The sequence below is a fragment of the Corvus moneduloides genome, chromosome 5 (assembly GCF_009650955.1).
Source record: "Corvus moneduloides isolate bCorMon1 chromosome 5, bCorMon1.pri, whole genome shotgun sequence".
Lineage (NCBI taxonomy): Eukaryota > Metazoa > Chordata > Aves > Passeriformes > Corvidae > Corvus > Corvus moneduloides.
This window is the reverse complement of record NC_045480.1, coordinates 30,163,435-30,178,331: the sequence shown is the minus strand read 5'-3', so window position 1 is coordinate 30,178,331 and position 14,897 is coordinate 30,163,435. Positions and strand designations below refer to the sequence as shown.

At 43.1% G+C, this 14,897-nt stretch overlaps 1 protein-coding gene across 2 annotated transcripts in view; it reads right to left on the bottom strand.

Moving 5' to 3' along the window:
* Window positions 1-7,596, bottom strand: part of ZDHHC2 (zinc finger DHHC-type palmitoyltransferase 2) — a 35,876-nt gene extending 28,280 nt beyond the window's left edge. The window contains exon 1 of one of the 2 annotated variants that reach the window (XM_032108488.1): window positions 7,412-7,596. The gene's annotated coding sequence lies outside the window, so the exon portion shown is untranslated. The remainder of the gene's footprint in view (window positions 1-7,411) is intronic. The other variant, XM_032108487.1, reaches the window with a different exon arrangement.
* Window positions 7,597-14,897: the final 7,301 nt, after the last annotated feature.

The window sequence follows — 14,897 nt, the reverse complement described above, 5'->3', positions numbered from 1 at the left end:
TGAAAAGAGATGCCAGTACTTTCAATTTTACCATCATTTTTCTTCACACATATTGCAACTGGTGTTTACAAGGAGCCTGGCTGCGCTGCGCTGCCCAGCAAGCACTCCTGCACACAGTGACACAAAGGAACATGCAAGATATCCAATAAACCTCATGAAGTGAAGTACCAGTCCTTCTGCTTACACCTTTTTAAATCACCTCTGACAAAGGCTCCCTGGAGGAGGTATAGTGCGTGGGAAAGTAATGGACAAGCATCTACAATACAACAGCACCAGAGAGGAAATGAAGGTGTGGGGGGCTTTTTTGGTTGGTTGGGATTTTTTTTGTTTGGTTGCTGTCCTTTTTTTTTTTTTTGGGGGGGGGGGGGGGGGGGGGTGGGGGAACTGTTTGTTTTGCACCAACGTGGCAGAACTGACCAACAGGAAAAAAAATGGCTCTTACAAATCAAACTCTCTCTTAGATTTCTCCTAAAGATTTATACTTTCTCTATTTGTTGAATGGCCACAATACAAAGACTTCTTAAGGTAACTACAAGACATTTACCCTAAGATCACACTAAAATCATATTATTTAAGAGAATGGAAAATAATTTTCTAATATGAAAAAACCCTCTAATTTTTGATTTGAGCAAGGAAATGTTTGCTATTTTCCCTGCCTTCTGAATAGCACATGATATGTTTATTTAAACCAAATTTTTTATTTTTCAGTAGATTCAGTGATACAACTTTACTGTATTATTCAATAGTACTTGATCTGTGCCAAGCTTACAGGGCATGTATTAATTCTGCCCCTAAACTGTGATGAATTAAAAGACTATAGTCTTTTCTGAATAATTTTTATCAGTATTTCTGGCAGTTTTCTCATTTCTCTTTCAAGGGGTTACACTCACTGTGGTGAAAACTAGGTCAGACTGTGTGTTCTGTCATTAATAAATATCAGCTGAAATGCTGCAAATACACTTACTGATAGTCAAATAGCACAGAAATAATAAGGGCAGAAAGCATTTATGTCTATGATGACTAAAATAAACACAAAGGACATGGCAATCCCAACTGCTAAGCAATTTCTGGGAGCAAATGGTAAATCCCTTTGGGACCAAAATGGAATGATATTCCCGTACATTCAGAGATGGAAATAATTATAAAAACATGACCAGTCTTCAGGAAATCATTAAAAAGTTACAGCTTTGTTTGCCTGAGATACTGCAGGGGCCAATTTCATTAAGAGTCACCCTTCCACTGCTAAAGCATCAGGATGCCATTTACAGCTCAGTACTAGCAGACTGTCACATCATTAGAGCCTCTCTGGCTCATTACACAGCTTGCAGATGGTGCTCATCAGAATTAGGGACCAGGCTGGGACAGACGCAGGGTTTCAGCCAATGTAGATGCCAATTTCCTGAGCCAGAAACATTGCTCCCTGCTTGCCCCAAGCCACAGGCAGCCACAAACAGGAACAGCACATTCAATAGTCAATGCCACTAAGCAGCCTGCTATGCAGAGAACAACTGCAATGATGACAGAATGCTATGTTTCAAAAGATCGTAAAAAGTCCAGGATGGTTTCCATCACCAAATTAGTTTGCTAGGAAGACAAGCTGCATCACTAGGCACCTTGCACACTGGGTCAGACCAAGTGGATTTCCCACTTCTTCAACTTCCACTCATTTTCTCTAGAAATCCTTATTCTCACTCACCCACGTAAAAACTAGGTAGACATCCATCTCCACATAGTTAAGACACATGATAAGACACATTGCTATCACAAACCCTAAAAGATTTTGAAAGATAAAATTCCTATCAAAATGTGCATTGGTTTTGTAAGGTTACATTTTGCTTGACTTCTAAACCCAAGGCTTCTGAACTGTAAACGTAATGGCTAGATTTACAAAAAAGGAAAAAAAAAAGAAAATGGAAGAAAACAATTTTTTAAAGCTGTGATGAAAGTGGATATACAAACTTTTGCTTTCATATTTTATGTATATTTTTAAAATATTTAAATCTTTGGAATGGGAAAGCAAGATACATCTGATTCAGAGACACTGCAGCCACATCTATAAATAGCTGGTTCTCTCAAACTTTGATGAAGTTTAACATCTTGGATCTGATTCACAAAACTAAGTATATATTTTATCTTCATAGTATATTTGAAGCTGTAAAACACGGATCTATAGATGCAGTTTAACCCAGCTCTGTGCACACATAAAAGTGTTTTATAGTTGTGACAAGTGTTCTGTCACTGCCTGCAATAGTCCTTTAGTAAAAGTATCAGTGCTTGCAATAAAATCCTACCTCTCTGCTAGACAGAGCAGTGATTTGCATTGATTCAGAGTGACAAGGTGCCACCAGTGCTTTGCTTCAGAACAAAAGTAATGGAAATATTTCTGGGATATTTAACGTTAGCATAGGTAGTCATCAATTACCCGCTACATTTGCATTTGATGGTATTTGCAAATGTTTCAGAAGATTCATTTTAACCCTGTGCCCATCAAAGTGCATCACTGTCCACCTGCCGAGCAGGAAGTTGCTATTTGGATCCTTTGTAGAGAAGGTCACAAAACCACTGCTTTTGTATAGGATATGACCAAGAATTTACTTAAACTTTCTTCTTTACAAACTTCCCATTTACCTTCCAAGTCACATAGACAGACTGAAGAATGAAAACTCCTTCTACCAAAGTTGTAGAGCCAGACACTTTTCAGCAAAGAGTACACCCTGACAAGAACATCTCCTAAAGTTGTGTATCAAGCAGTGTTAAACCTTTACCTGAAAACATAATCTTGTCTAGTATCTGTATCTTCACCACAGACCTTACGTTTTCAACTTCAAGTCACGGTTTAATTTCAAGGCACAAATCCTACACGTATACACTGGGCACTACATGGAGAGATAACCAGCCATACTTAACACAGACTTCAACTCTGTTTCAGAATTGTAGAATGGCAGCTGCCTCTGGAAGTCTGAGAAAGCATTTGAACGAAATTTGGGAAATGCACAGGAGCACTGCTGGCTATAATTCAGAAGCCAATTCTACTTCAGTCACCAGTTTTGAAACTTTTCTAAAAGTAACCATAGATCTCAGAAGAGGGGAAAAAAAAAAAAGGCAGTATTTCCAAAATATGAAATAAAAATGCAAACTTTCTTTGACCAAAGTACTTTTGTACCTTAGCAACTAATGTGCAGACAGGGTATTTAACCAGTATTTGACAACAGCCAACTGCAATGTTACAATGTACTTGTATTTCTATAGCCAAACCTAAGCTCTAGATGGTTACAAGACATAAGCTGCAAGTACCATAAATCCTGTAATCCATATGGAGAACATACTGAGCAAAGAGCTCAAATCCAGATGACCAAATCCTGGGTCAAACTCCTTATTTCTAGTTTCCCTGCCCCCCCCCCCCCCCCGCAATCAGCTTCTATCGCCGTACTTTCTGCCACTTCTGATGCCCTGATGACACTATGCCAAGCCTACAGGGCATGTATTAATTCTGCCTCTAAACTGTGATGAATTAAGCAGCTTTATATTCTGTTATAATTCCAGTCCACTGATGGTTCACAGGGTCAAAAACCTCAATTCAGCACTAATCAATCTGATCTTCCAGCAAAAATCTTTCATGATCATTAACATCTTTAGCAACTGGATGTCATTCCATGCTGTCTGTTCCATTCTGAATGTAGCTGTGGAGAGATACCAGTCACACATTCTACAAAAAATACCAAAGATGTGACTTATGAGCATTCCTGACAGTACTCTGAATGTCATCTTGTACCCCCTCTTCAGCTATGCTGAAGTAATTTATTCTTTTCCAAATCAGGCAAATCACTCACCAGGTGGCAATATTTCCTCCCTTTCCCTTCACTGGAGTAGTCACAAAATGCTTATTGCTCATTTGTTCCACAGTAAATCTATTTTCCTTCTTCAAAATTACAAATTCAAGCTGCATTTTCTGACAGGATTCCCTCAGCAAGAGCACTATCCTTTGAACTAAAATTAGTGACATATAAAAATGGATCAAAACTGAACATAAACATCCATTTTCTATTGGATAGAGGATATCTACAGGATAACCCTTTCATCAGCTAAGCTGTTATTTTTACTAAAAACATCTGTCACAACACTGTCAAATTTTTACGTTTTCTTTCTGATATGCACCTCCAAATCATGAACTGGTGGGAAAACAAAACAAAACAAAAGGATTTCAGTATCCACATTTGTCAAGAACATTTCTGACAAACAGCTGTCAGAAACTGCAAGTAACTACTGGTTCTGCCTTACCTAAATCATGGAGTGGATAACTCCTCCAAGCTCCTTATGGTTCTGCTAACCTGAATTAGAGAGGTAACTAAGAAGGGAAATATAAGAATAATTTTTTTTCTTTGCATATGAAGTATGCAAAGATTTTAATAAACACTGAATGTTCGTTTTCAGGTTTTCATAAACACTGAATCCAATGTGTATTTTCTAAGTATAGACACATGGATACAGGTGCTGGGGTAAAGTATTTCATTTGTACTTCATGCTACTGTTGTTCCGTGTGTCTTAGGTTGAAATTTCAGTAGCTTGAGCTATCAAAGTTCACTGCACTCACTGTGTGTCGCCTGGATTTCCCCATCTTTTTTAGAGAAAGGGCAACAAATCTGTACCCCTCAGGTTCTCACGAACACACTCAAGTTTTTAAGGGAGGGAATACTTAAAGGCCCAATAATTTTAAACAAGAAGGAAGCTATTCAGAAAAAAGAAGTACTACTGCTAGACAGGGGTTGTGAGATGACGATACTGGCAAAATCAAGAGAATGGCACTGGACTAGGGGTAAGCAATTTTTAGTTGGGTGTTTTAAGACCAACTCAAATACACATTTAATTCCAGTATTCATTCTATATCCAGCAGAAAGAACTGTTTGCTAGCGTTCAACACCTTTCCCTTGTTAAAGGCTAAAGCTGCATGAGCACTTACCTGAATCCCCGAATAAAAGAGACAGAACTCTAGACATCGGCAATACTAGCGTTAAAAACAGTGCATTCATTTTTTCTGTTTCTAGAAACCATTTTTTGTTTCTAAAATGCTACTCAATACTGTAACTACTCAGCTTTCGGTATATAAGGAATCAGCTTAGTAGATTTCTTTAAAAAAAAAAAATCATCTCTCCTATAATGCTCAGACGAAATCACAAAAAAAAAAACCCAGCAAATAAACCCCAACAAAAAAACCCCCACAAACCCATTCAAAATACTATGTGAAACACTTTCTCATTACTAGAAGCTCAAATAGACCACTTACATTACAACAGTGCAAAGTCCTTGCTAAGTCCTATTGCACAATGGTTAACACTGTTCCCTGTATGTTGTCAGCCTCAATGACAGAAAGCTGCAGAAGAAACCCCGGCTATATACGTCCTCTTTAGCATTCAGTGCTGCAGGAATAAAAGATGCACTGAATAGACAGGCTGGCTTCAAAGCAATGAAATGCTTACAGTCTATTCCTGCCGTTGGCTTTCATTCCCAGAGTTGTTAGTTATTCCTTCTGTTGTTTACACTAAATATTCATTAGTAAGACAAGACATAAGCTTATTGTATTTTAGTATGCCAAAAATGAGGGAAAACACCCAGATATAGATAAAAGATGGAATTAGTGGACGTCGTGGATGACTATTACGCTGAATTTAAAAACTGGTGAGCCAGCTCCCACTGGAAGGTGTGGGGGTGGGTGGGAAACAAAACAAACAAATAAAAACATCACCCTTGAAATTCCGTAGAAAGGAATTCAGTAAAAGATGCTTTAGCTGAGCCCTAGGATTCCACTTCCTCCCCCTCCCATTGCAGGCCTTTTGCTTTGAGGGGTTCTTAAGGAACACTGAACCCCAGTTTATAGTTCGAAGCAAGTTTCAAGCATGTCATTTCCTTAAGAGGTACCTGCTTTCAGGTAAGCTAAAATCCCATCTTCCTCTGTTATACAGTTATGCAGAATTATATAGTCGATCACTGAAAGAGTAGGGCTCAAAACAAGCCTACTGTACCTACCACAAGGCTGCATACATTAGGCCATTAACTACAGAGTGGCTTTTCCCTGGAACATCCCTGCCCTCCTCGTGTCAGCTTACAGCTCTCCTTTCCAGGCTTGCTCAGTCAACTCCCAGAACCCTGCAGATAATTTACTTCCTTGTGCTGGAGGCAGACACTTCATTCCTCCTCACATGAGGGCACAGCCACTTCATTGAAGAGTGATGTTTAAAACTAACAGATCTGAATGCTGTTAGTGAGGAAAAGAAAAATGCAAAAAGCCTAACCTCCAGTACAGGAACTACACCAAGTCTTGACACTGCCCTCAAAAAAACAGAGGAGGTAGGCTTGGCAATCACTTTTTGCTTAATTTCTCAACTATTCAGCCAAGCACCTGTAGGACAAAAATCCTATCAGTTTTCTGTATACAATTTTAAAAAAATCAAAAATAAGGTACTAGACTGCTGAGATTTTCACCGTGAACAGCTGAAGACTAAGTACAGCTAACTTATATTCCTCTGCGCCTTATTATGACATTGTTACAGAAACATCAGTATGCCACACATTAGCCTCTAAAATTCAGATTCAATGGTTTTATACAAAATACACCGTAACAGAAACCAAAATCAGGAAAAAACCCTCCAAATCAAGAGAGGCTGATGAGCTGGTCGTTTAATAAATCCTTCTGGCTCGGCTACTCTAATTCACACAACGACTCATATCACACCCAGTCTCCGCTATGTGATGAACGATCCGCCTGACGCTAAGGATCAGGTGCCAAGGTGAGCGGTCAGGATGATTCCAATGTAATGCAGGCTGCCGATGACAAAGAAGAGATCAAGAAGTTGTGACAGCCGGGCATTTTCTAGACGACTGAAGAGTGGCACAGCGAGACTCGCGGATTTCCTGCTACCTATTCCTGCTTCCACTCGGCCCCCAAACAGCTCTGAACGTGTGTGTGTGTGCGCTCAACCCCCTGCACGCTCGGTCCCGCTTCCAGTGTCCGGGGCTGGGACCGGCCACACTCTGCGCACTCCACGGAGGGAAACTCACGCCTCTGAAAAACCCTGTGCGCCCGGCTCCCTCCTCGCGTGGAAGTGGAAACCAGGCGTCCCCGTTTTGCGGGGGAGATCCGGTACCGCGGATGTCCCTCGCCCGCCCACGGGGCCGGGGCGCGGAGGGGCCCGGTCCAGCCCAGCCCAGCCCAGCCCAGCCCAGCCCAGCCCCGGCCCCGGTCCGGGCGTGGCGACGGCGGCAGCAGCAGAGCCGGGGGCGGCCCCGGCGCCGACAAACAACAGAGCCGCCCGTGCCCGTGCCCGTGCCCGTGCCCGTGCCCGTCCCGCCCGGCTGCGCTCCCCCGGCAGGAGCGGCGGCGCCCACCCGCGTCCCCCGCCGCCGCGGCAGCACTCACGCAGGCAGAGCTGGGTGACATAGGCGTAGTAGGACCAGCAGAGGATGCTGGAGATGAAGAGCACCGGCACCCAGTAGAGCAGCCGCTGGCAGCGCCGCCGCACGCCACCCCAAAGCGCCCGGCGCCCCCGGCTGCCGGCGGCGGTGCCGCCATCTTCCCGCACCGCATCCCGGCCGCCCGCTCCGGGGGCCCGGGCCCCGGCCGCGCTCCCCGCCGGAGCCCGCCTCGGCCCCACCCTCCCGGCACGGCCGCTCCTCCCACCGCCCGCCCGCCGCTCCCCCCGGACTGGGCAGGCAGGGCGGTGGGGAAGAGGCGTCCGAGAGCCCCTAGCGTCTTCTCGGGGACCCGCCGGCTCTGCCGGGCGCGGGGCACGGCCGCGAAGTTCGGGGCCGAGCGGCGGAGCGGCCCCTCTGGCGCAAGTCGCGGCTCCGGCCTCGGGCGGCCGCCACGTGCCGGGGCGCTGGGGCGGGGAGCGCCCGGTGCTCGACGCTGCATCCCCGGCTCACCCGCCTCTGAAACGGCGGTGGCGACGCTTAACACCGCCCTGCAAGTGCTTTAAAACACCCGGTGACAAAAAGCGCTGCCTCGTTTGCAAATAAGGTTCGGAGTACCATGAACCAGAAGTGTTGCGGGCGGCGGTGCCTTGGCGGGCAAGAGGCGGTGGGAGGCCACGGTGGCCAGGCGTGGCTGGCTTGTGGCCTTTTGGTGGCCGTTCGTGCAGGGGAAGGTGGCAGAGGGTTATGCTGACTCACCCCTCCCCGAAAGGCTTTACGTTATACTCATCATAACGAAACGCTTGTGAAGATCACAGTAAACCCAGCCGGCGTTACAGTATGTGCACCCAAATCGTTGCTGAATTACCATTGCGAAATCGGAAATGTCGAGCACGGCCTGTAGTATTTCTGCAATCTGCTAGAATCTCTCAGAGCATCGGTGGTGCAGTAGGTGGGAAGGAGCTGGTTGATTAAAATGGGTTTGGACTTTGAAATAAACCTTGTCTAATATCTCACGCAGGAGAGTAGGCATGAAGATAAGTAATCACTACCTGGAAGGCATACAACTGGCATTGATTGAGAAAAAGGCTGCAAGAGAGGAAAATAATATTGGAGAAAAGGCAGAACCAATAGTAGGTGTGCTGCCAGGTTCCAGAGTAGGAAATGGAGTAGCTATAGTATGTTTGTTGAAGAGACACAAAAAAAGAAGTTGACCATATGGCTGCAGTGTTTTTATGTGATGCAAAATCATGCACCCCTTTTTTTGTAAGATCAAGCTGTGACCAACACAGGATGATGTATCAAGAGGAATAAGATATATCCCATGGCAGTAAATCGTCTTTGCCTATTCAGGAAAAAGACTCTCATGTCATTCTGAAGGGCTCAGCAAAACCATCTCCTCAATGTATGGTTATTACAGTAGAGAAATGAATGAAATATGCCCCCAAAGGATTGGAACATAGTAATTTCAGAAAAGATTCTGCATAATGGAGAATTATGTATTATACTTTAAAAGGTAAAGATACAGTGAACGGTGCTGAAAAACTAGATTTGATATTCCTGCGTACTGTATTTCTCAAAACAAGAGTAAAGGGACCGAAACCAACATGATGTAGACAATAAAAGCATTTTATTTTACCTTAATTAATTGTGGAAGTCATTGCTGAGGCCAGCATTTTAATAGAACATTTAAAGGATTTGACTTTACTATGTTTTAATGAAAACATCTGTGATTATTCAACACAGATTTTAAAAGCATAAGGAATAAAATTACCACTGCCTGAAGGTATATAAATAAACTGCTCTACAGGCAAAAGTTAAAAGAAATGAAGGCAATTTCATTCATTTGATGGTTTTTCACACTTATTTGGAAATATGTGACAGTGACCTCTCTCAGGTACCAAGGACAGTGCATCTATTGTGTTCTGTGTTTCCAGGGAGACATGTTTGTACCATGAGAAATTTGCAACTGCATGCTGTGTATGTATGGATGAAGTAAGTTTTGCATCCTCTTAGGGTCTATGAAAAGATTTCTCCTGTAAACCCATTTTAAAATGCTCTGTGTGAGACGGGGCTTATTAACAACACATGCCAGGGAAAACTTTGTAATATAGTAATTTATTCTTTGGAATCATAGTTATTATAAAATATTATGCATATAGAGAGGTGGCAGTTTGCCAGGTGTGGGAATAAAAAGATGATGTATTACGAAGACCTTAAATTTTATCCTACAATTTCTGTTCAGAAGTTTTTCATTATCCCTTCATGAAAATGGGCTTTCTACCTTTTCCATGGTCACTACCACCCTCTGCTCACTGCTCAGCTTTCACAGTAATCAGAATTCTCTTATTTCATAAGCTAGTAATTACATGAATAATTACTATAACGCATGCTTTACTGTAGCTCCAAAATCATGGTCATTCTGGTTCAAAATTAGTGAAATAAACAGGCAAACTTCACTTTAATTTAGATGGAACAAAAAAGCTTGCCCTGACTAATACTCTCAATTACCTTGGAGCATCCTTTGGTCAGAGAACTGTAAAGAATCCCTCTCTCCTGTCCTTGTGTCTTCTCCCCATGGACATGGGCTCTCTAGCTCTCCTTCATGTCCATAGTTATTTTCTATTTCTTCCATGACTCTCATCACTCTCCAGCTGGGTTACAAGAGACCCTTTCTTCTGTGCCTTTCCTCCTCTTCTTCCCTCTGTGGTATGACCTGCAGAAATTTTAGGTAACAGCAGAAAAACTCAAGAGCAAGCATATTCAAAGGAGCATTGTGTTATGGCAGAAGTAAATCCTGGGATAACCTAAACCATTAGGTATTAATGGACAGGTTTCCCAAATCAGTGTACTTGGGCTGTCTCTCGACAGTGAGAGAGATTACTTGGGGCACAGTTTATTGCTGTTTGTATGAAATGTTCATAAGAAAAAGATAGAGGAAATGAAGGTAATTTTCTCACCAGGAGCTGGGCTGAAGGAAGGTGGGGTTTGAGGAGGCAGCTTGAGTGTTTGGCAAATCGAAACGAAACGTTCTTGTCATAAGCGGTACCACTCAGGCTTTCCCCTCAGGCAAGGTATATGCAAGTTATTGCTGGTAGATTTTTAAAAATGTCTGTCCTGGCATACATTTGGGTATTTCTAACATGACCACTTCTGACTATTCTCTGTACCCAGTTTTGCAAAGGGATGTTAAAGGGAGGGGTTGCCACCCATGGCTCTGGGGCTGGGCATCCTCCTCCCTGCTGGAGCCCAGCATGGGGACCTGGTGTCTCTGTCCCGGGCTGGTGAAGGTGGCTGCTGCTTTCCTGCTCAACCAGCAGCAACTTCAGCAGCACCTCTGCACAGGGCTCACACAAGTAGCAACAGCCAAGTCCCTTTCTCCTCTTTGACTGACAGGGCTGAGGGTCACTAGTGAAAACACATGCACCTCTCTCCCCTCTACCCTCACGAGCACATGCATTGTTGCAGATCCCCAAGTACAGGTGTGGCTTCCCTGGTTGTCTGATACCCCTGCAGATCCCAGACCTTCTTACCTGCTCCATGGTCCCCAAATCACCAGCTGTCCAGCTTGGTGCTCATTGCATTTTGACAAGGTTCTTGTGCAGCTGGTCTTCTGAAACAAGCATCCTCCCCCTCCACGTATCCTTGCCAAGCACTCTGGCTGACTGGGGCTGTCCCTGCTGTTGCCTCTGTGAGTGTTCTTCGGGTGCATTGTCCATCTGTATGTCTGGCTTCCTCCCTTTGTCGTCCCACTTGGTCCTTCATCAGATTACATTAACAAAGCAGGCGCTCTTTCCTTCCACATGCTCTGACAGGTAGATTCCAGCTGCGTTCAGATACAGAATGGGGAGCGGAAACCGTGCCTCTTTCTGAAGGGAGGCATCGTGACACCCTTAGCATGCAGTCCTAATTAAAAACTACTCCTTTGCAAGTCTAGGGGGGTCTGCTCTTCTCTGCAAACAATCTGATATGGTGGAATACTTCCTCCCCCACTATGTCCCATGTATCCAGTGGAGCGGCAAGAGGAGGAGGGAGGGTAGGACAGGAAAACACGTATTTGCTTTCACACAAGTGCAATACACAGAGCAGCAGCTAGAAGCAGGAAGACACTCAGGCAGACTGACAGGCACGCAGCACTCATTAGGTGAACCAGCCAGCTCTGCAGGGATGCTCTTGGGCCTTCCTGACAGTGACTGTGCTGCTTGCTTCTCTCCAGAATGTTTGGGTGTTGGACCACGCTTACCACACACAGGAAAAGAAATCTCTCTGCAATATCTCTGGCACATCACCTAGAAAATGTATGTTGCATCCCAGCTGGAGTTAGGGACCATCTGTGTGTAATTCGTGGCTCCCAGCTACATGAAAATAAGTAGTTAAGTAGCCTTCCTAGTCTCATAGCTGTTAAATGCATTTTAATTGAAGGGCTGGCCCAGATGTATTCAACTTGTTGCTCTCCCTCTCATCCTGGCTCGGTACTTAATTATTTGCAACTGTTTGGATACCCAAACCTAACTGTTGTCATTTTTTTTCTTTAATTTTTGTGGCAATTTGCCTGGTTCTCCACAGGAGGCACATTTAACTCTTCTCCAATTCCTTCCTCAAATTTCTTGATTCCTACCTCTGTATTGATACAATACTGTATTTGTCAGAGTCTGCCTTCAAGGAAGTTTTTTCAAACCTTATTTGGGCTTATTATCCACCCACTCTTCTGTCCCTTTCAGCAGTAATTTTTTCCTGGCATTGTTTTTTTCCCAGATGCATTCATCTGGGAATTTTCATTCCCTTGCTGCTTTTCCCTTTGTCACATAAGGTGGGAAACATGGGAAAAAGCTAAACCAGTTCCAATCAGTACTAGTTCTTGTGCAATGGGGATCTGTACAGTGCCCTAAGGTGGGAAACATGGGAAAAAGCTAAACCAGTTCCAATCAGCACTAGTTCTTGTGCAGTGGAGATCTGTACAGTGCCCTAAGGTGGGAAACATGGGAAAAAGCTAAACCAGTTCCAATCAGCACTAGTTCTTGTGCAATGGAGACCTGTACAGTGCCCTAAGGCAAGTCTCTGCTTAGGCAAAAATCAAAACCCCTGCAGTAGAAAACCCTTCAAGAGCTGTATGTGAGAAACCTTATCCCATGCTGTGTGCACCGTTCCAGTGCTTTCTGCCCTTTGGAGTAGAAGTTACATGATTTAATGATTGATTCCAAAAGCAGACATCTAAATTTAAAATGATCAATCTGATAACTTCCACCCCCCCCCCCCCCGATGGCGTAATTTAAACTTACTCTTACAGCTAATGCCCTGAAATGCCTTGACAGACTTGAGCCACTCCATGCCTTGGTTATACATCTAGGTTTGGCAGTTGTCCAGGGATGAAATACCTGCCTATGTTAGTGCTTTTTGTTGCTGGGGATCCTCATAGTATGTCTGCACAAAATGTAGCAACAGCCACATTTTCTTTCTTTCCACTTCCCATGGAAATGTTTTAACTGCCACTCTGTAAGCCAGTTTTGGTAATTTGTCCTCTGTCTTCATGAAATGATACAAAAAGGCCGCAGGGTTCACAGCACCACAGAAAGTAAATGCTTCAGCAGGCTCTTAGGGCGTCTGCCCAAAACAGCACAGATATGGATACAAAAATGCTGCTAGCGAGGATTTTCTTGCTATTTTCGAAGTCCGTGAGAGACTTTTCTCTCTCACAGAAGAGGTAGCAGAGTTATGTAAACAATGAAACAGCTGCAGCCTTTAAAAGTCTTGTTTATGGTATAGTAGAAAAATATTTTGACAATGGATGTTTTAGGATTTTAGCCAATCACCCCCAAGGGGTGGCTGGTCCTTTGTCCAATTAGACTATGAAGAAAAAAGTCTATAAAAGAGTTTGTAAAATAATTAAATCAATCTTGCTGCACAATTCCTGCCTGCTGGATCTTCTCCTCCTCCCTATGGCTGAGGGACACGGTGATAGGGCCTAGGACTGTGGTAATACACAGACTTCTGGATTCCAGTCTCTGTTCCTTATACTGGGTTTTGTCAGATGGTTTCCAAGTGCAAGGGCACTTTTTGTAAAGCCTAGGTAACTAACTTCAGACTCAGTATTTTATTGCAGAGATTTGAATAACTGAAAGTTTATTTTTACAGGGTTGTACTCTTTCGAATCTAGGTTGTAGCTTCTGAATAGGGTTAGAGTTAAAAAATCCCAGGTGTAATATATTGCTTTTTCTATGAATATTTATATGTACAAAATTATGTATTTTAATAAAAAAATTTCAGGTGGGTACTAGTATTTTTATGTAATGCTACTACCTAATTATAATATTCATCTGTGGGAGGAATTTGTAAGTCAAACTAGTGGTGAAAATTAACATTACCCATTCAAGATTAAAGCACATCCTCATGTATTAAATTGTATGTGTAAGAAAAAAAATGCAATATATCCAAGGGCACTATCTGCTGACAGGTTCAGGGTGCCAAATACCTTCATGGATTCTCAGATATAGGGAAAAATATTGTACATTCAGACCTCACACAAATTAGAAAATATTCATATAAATTTTGGCTTGATTTTAAGGGGATTTCAAACTTGGTATTGCTACAAATTAGTTCCAGATTCATTTTTGAACAATGAGTTTTTGGTCTGATTCTTTTCCTTCTGCAAGTATTAGTCTACAGTTCTTTTACTAGAAACTGTCTTGAAAATATCCTCAGTGGGACAAGAGAGCAAGGCACATCATTAGGTAATGATCATTGTATCACACTGTCAAATCAAAATGAAAAATTTCTGTATAATTTTTTCCCCTTTATTTCAATGCATTTGTATCCTGATATTTACATGGAGAAGAAGAGATCAAATAACTACAGAAACCAGGCAGTGTGACTAACAAAATGCTGAAAGTCGCTGTTCAGTAGTTTTTTTTTTCCTTCAGGTTGATAACGTTCTATGTCATACAAAGCAAGAATCTACAGTGGAAGGAGTTTGTATCCACTTACTGCTAAAATGTGCAAGGAGGGAAACTGCCACTGTGATCTTAAACATCAGCAGATTCTCAGGGAGCAGCCTGCTCTCCAGGACATTCTACCAGGAACTAGGAGCTCATCACAGCTCAGACCAAAGTTGGTTAGTATCACAAGGCTACCCAAAGCTGAAGGTTTGCTAGTTCTCATTTTATCCCAGCTGGTCTAGGCATCTGTGGGCAGTTCCTAAGCATCCTCTGAATATTTACTTTTATCATTACAGTTTTCCCAACTTACAGAGGAGAACAAGAGCTGGTTTTAAGCAAAGCCTTAATTTATGCAACTTTTTACATAATGTAGTTGCAGCATACACATTTTCTGTGCTGCCAGGAATTTTGCAGATTTTGAACAAGGTTTTATTGAGCCCAGTGACTGCTGCTTATCCGAGGGGTGCCTCTACAGCAGATGGCATGTGCCATTACCCTGCCTTGTTTTCACCTGTCCTTGCATTTTCAGGTCTTTTATGCAGAATTCTGTGGCTGAAAAGC